The sequence below is a fragment of the Chrysochloris asiatica genome, unplaced genomic scaffold (genome assembly GCF_000296735.1).
Source record: "Chrysochloris asiatica unplaced genomic scaffold, ChrAsi1.0 scaffold00157, whole genome shotgun sequence".
NCBI classification, from domain to species: domain Eukaryota; kingdom Metazoa; phylum Chordata; class Mammalia; order Afrosoricida; family Chrysochloridae; genus Chrysochloris; species Chrysochloris asiatica.
Window position 1 is genome coordinate 7,894,486 of NW_006408675.1, and position 5,028 is coordinate 7,899,513.

At 42.0% G+C, this 5,028-nt stretch overlaps 1 protein-coding gene across 1 annotated transcript in view; it reads left to right on the top strand.

Annotated features, from left to right (window-relative positions):
- Nucleotides 1-5,028, top strand: part of LOC102832413 (E3 ubiquitin-protein ligase TRIM23-like) — a 68,496-nt gene that overhangs the window by 5,112 nt on the left and 58,356 nt on the right. The window lies entirely within an intron of this gene.

Consider the following 5,028-nt stretch of genomic DNA (forward strand, 5'->3'; position numbering starts at 1 on the left):
TTATATAGTCTTATGAAACAATTTCTTCCCTCTTGATATTTAGAGTAATAAAATTACAAGGAGATTTCAGAAAGCCAGGGGTTCTATTAAGGTCTCAATATCCAAAACTAAACCCATGCCATCAAGTTGATTCTGACTCATTATTGTTAAAGTGCCATTGAGTAGGTTCCAACTCATAGTGACCCTGTATAGGGTTTCCAGGGCTTTAAATTGCCCTCAGAGTAGCTGGTGGATTCAAATTGCAGACCTTGTGGTTCACAGCCCAGTGCTTATTATATAGAGACACCCTGCTCCTTTCTGACTCATTAGTGTTATAAAGGAGTCCTGGTGTGGTGCTGTAGTTTAAGCACTGGACCACAAGGTAGGTTTAAACTGCAAGGTGGCTCAAACTGACCTTGCGTTCCAGCCCTTTATCCTGCAGCACCACACCAAGACTCCTGTGAAGAACTTAAGACACCTGAAAAAGCATGTTCCTTATTCAGAGAAATAAGAATATTCATCAAAGAGCAAATCATTCGCCAGAAGCCATTAATCTAATAAAACAACTTTTTTTTTCAAAAATGACTAAGTCAATAATAAGTAGCCCTGGTAGTGTAGTGAGTTACTCATTGGACTGTTAAACACAAGGTCAGCAATTCAAATCCACCAGTGACTCTGTGGGAGAAAGATGAGGCTTTGTGCTCCCAAAAAGATTTACAGCCTGGGAAACCCTATACAGGGTCTCTATGAGTCAGAACAGACTCGACTACATGCCACCATCAACACCACCAAGTCAATAATGAAAATACAGACAAGAAATATGAGTCTCAACACGCTCTTATTTACTAATGTATTTACTTCTGTTTGAGAGAAAAAAGTGTATGTTATTTGTAATAACTTTCTTATATTACGTGTTCAAATATGAGGTCAAAGGTCTAGTGAATCTTTTTTACTTTTCTGTATATTTTTGAAACTTCATATTTCAAAATGAATTATTTCCCTGGGATAGCAGATTTGGAAATAACAACATATATTGACATTTTAATAGTGATTTTGTAAGTTCTTCAAGTTTATTCCTTTTGATAAGGGTGTTTTCTTCAAAATAGATATTTTAAGGCCATCATTGTTTGAGGGGAGGGGTGGATTTTAGGTCAGTAGCACTTTTTGTTTTAAGATTATAATGTACTCATGCTATATGTCAAATGGAACACGTTTAAAATAATTTATCCACTATATACAGCACACACGGTATCCAGATATTTAGACACGAAAACGTTAAAATGGTAAGAAATATTGTTTAACATACTTTCTTTTTTTTAACTTTTAATTGTGAATTGGGTGGAGGTTTACAGACAAGATCATCAGTTCTACATTCAGCAAACCATATACCTTGTTTCATCTCAATGATTGCAGTCCCTCCCTACAGCACCATTTATCCCACTTCCTCCCTGTGGCTCTCCATTTACATCTTATATTTCACAAATGAACAAGGCAAAAATAGTTGATGTAAACTTACAAAACAAAACTATGTATTTTCATCGAAATGTCCAAAGGGCGCATTCTGCCAGCCAGTCTCCTGCCTGCTGGGAAACAGCTACTGTCTCTGCTATCGCTGCTCTTCCTTCTTGATGGTCCTGGGATGATCTGTTCCTGAAATGAAAGATTAACTACTCCTTCCTTTTAGTTACACATCTTCTACAATTTCAGTTGTGACAATCACGATTAATCCTGCTAACAACGGAGTCATAAAATCCTATCACCATCGAAAGACCAATTACTTCTTCAGTGCAGATACGATTTTTTTTTAATTGCATTAGGCAAATCTGCACAAGACTTTTTTTTTTTTTTTTTAAAGGTTTTTATTGTGGATTGAGTAAAAGTTTACAGGGCAGACCATCAGTTTTACATTCAACAAATCATGCACCTTGTTTCATTACAATGATTATAATCCCCTCCAGGTACCATCAGTTAACAGTATTTCTCTCTATTCACTTTAGCTTTTTTTTTTAATAGCAAAACAAAAACAAAAAAACCCCACTCAGACATATATAGTAATTTACACCTCCTAAGGGCACTTTCTGCAAGTCGGCCTTCTGGCCACCGGCTCTTAGTCCCTCTCTTCCCATGAATCTGGAGTTCTCAGCTGCTCCCTCTCTCCATGTCCCCATCTCTGCCTCTGTCTCTGGTGTAGCTGCTTCTCTGGATAAGGTCCCGCATTCTGCTTGTGCTCTTCTCCCCTGATGGTCCACTTTCTTTCTGACCAGTAAAACTCTTCTTTTTTTTAATTAAGTAATTTTGAGTTTTGTTCCACATTTTCTTCCACTCTCTCCAGGACCCTCTAATGTGATCCCTTCAGAGCAGTTGGTACTTCTGGTCTCCAAGTCTTAGACACTGAAATTCACAAGTTCCATTAGTCTGGCTTGGTGGTATTTGATGTCAATAAATAGTATTTCCTGCTTACCCAACTGATATAGGAAAATAATAGCATTATTATGGATAACATTAACTTGTTATTACCCAATAAATAATGACTGGAAGGTGTCTCTATTTCGAGATTCTTTGATTTGGCCTTTTATTCTATGTTGTTGTAAGTGTTGTTGAGTCGGTTCCAACTCATAGTGACCCTGTGTAGGGTTTCCAAGGAGGGGCTGGTGAGTTTGAACTGCCAGCCTTGCAGTTCAAACCAACCTTGAGGTTGAGTGCTTATCCTATGGTGACAGCAGGACTCCTATTAGATATAATACAGTTTTGTTTATAGAAGACTACATTTATAGAAATGGTAATTTTTGCACTGAAGGATAGAGGTTTTATTCCTAGTGCATTTTGAAAGGGCATTGTACTATATTTTTAAATCACAATGTGAGTTGTTGTCGCCTCAATTTTTAACTAAAGTGGTAATTATGACATATCCTATAATGAAGTCAAACTTGACTGAGTCAAACTCATTATAAGCCATAGTAAAAACAAACCTACCTTGGATTTAGATTGTGATTAACATAGCTTGTAGTTAGATTTTAATTCCAGCCTATAAAATATATATTAGTATAACAGTACCGACTTCTGGTACAGCAGGACAGCCAGAAAAGGTAGGGACTTGCACTGGCGGAAAAAACGAGTGGGATCTCGCAAAAGAAACATTCATAGACCAATCCCACGGCTTTTGGACTATCATAATCTCTCCTGGGCTCACATTTTTGAGAAACCGCGCTAACAAGGATAAAGAAAAGCGCGTATTTTGAGACTCTTTTCTGCGGGAACATGGGGCGCTCCCGTGACAGCAGAGTTTGGAAGGCAGGGCCAGGGCTAGCCCGTACAGAAAGTGGTGTCTCCCAGAAGGGTGCAGCTCACCCACACACGGACAGTGTGAGGAACTCTGGAGAGTGTAAGAAAGGCTGTAGTGGCTTCTTAACGTCACCCATCATCCCCCAACTGTCACTGCAGCTAAGCCCCCTGCCCCACTCCTAGCTAGCAGTGGGATCTTACAAAGCGGGCATTCGTATACCAGTCCCACGGCTTTTGGACTATCATAGTCTCTCCTGGGCTCACATTTTTGAGAAACCACACTAACAAGGATAAAGAAAAGTGAGTATTTTGAGACTTTTTCCTGCGGAGACTGCCGGTCACTCCCGCTACAGCAGAGGTTAGAAGGCGGGGCCAGGGCTGGCCCATATAGAAAGTGGCGTCTCCCAGAAGGGCCAGGGGCGATACAACTTCCTCCCGCCCCAAGTCTCTCTGCCCTGGCTTGAGACCCCAATAAAAATTGGCCCGGTGCAACTCACCCACACACGGAGTGTAAGGAACTCTGAAAAGTGTAAGAAAGGCTGCAGCGGCTTCTTAATGTCACCCATCATCCCCCAACTGTTGCTGCAGCTAAACCCCCTGCCCCCACTCCTAGCTAGCAGTGGGATCTCAAAAAGCGGGAGTTCATATACCAGTCCCATGGCTTTTGGACCATCATAATCTCTCCTGGGCTCACATTTTTGAAAAACCGCGCTAACAAGGATAAAGAAAAGCGAGTATTTTCGGACTGTTTCCTGCGGAGACTGCAGGTCACTCCTGCGACTGCAGAGTTTAGAAAGCGGGACCAGGGCCAGCCCGCTCGGACAGCTGCATCTCCCAGAAGGGCCAGAGGTGATATAACTTCCTCCCACCCCATATCTGTCCGCCCTGGCTTGAGACCCCAATAAAAATCAGCCGGGTGCAGCTCACCCATGCACAGAGTGTGAGGAATTCTGGAGGGTGTAAGAAAGGCTGCGGTGGCTTCTTGACGTCACCCATCATCCCCCAACTGTCGCTGCAGCTAAGCTCCCTGCCCCCACTCCTAGCTATCAGTGGGATCTCACAAAGGGGGCATTCGTATACCAGTCCCACGGCTTTTGGACTATCATAGTCTCTCCTGGGCTCACATTTTTGAGAAACTGCACTAACAAGGATAAAGAAAAGCGAGTATTTTGGTACTCTTTCCTGCGGAGACTGCAGGTCACTCCTGCGACTGCAGAGTTTAGAGAGCGGAACCAGGACCGGCATGCTTGTAGAGCTGCGTCTCCCAGAAGGGCCGGAGGCGATGTAACTTCCTCCTGCCCCAAGTCTTCCCGCCCTGGCATGAGATCCCAATAAAAACCAGCCGGTACAGCGCACCCACGCACGTAGAGTTCTTGTTGACTACACATCCTCCTGGAGGTGGGAATTTATCCTTCCTACATCCCGTAAGAAGAAATAGCAATCGTGGCCATATAGATAGCTAAGCTACAACATAATACCCCACCACTTAGACGAGACCCAACAACATTTGCTACAATTTACAGATGAAAAGGGAAGACCATCTCCTGACCACATTAATAACAATAATAATAATAATAAAAAAACAATAACCATGACCAATAAGAAACAATCAACTTTATCAAAGCATGTCCAGAAACAGAAGAAAGGACCTGATGCAATTGAACTGGAGACAGACAAAGCCTTCATAGAGGAGGAGGAGCAAGTTTTGGATATGCCTGAGAGGGAATTCAGAAGAATGATATGGAAACAAATTCAAATAATCCGAAA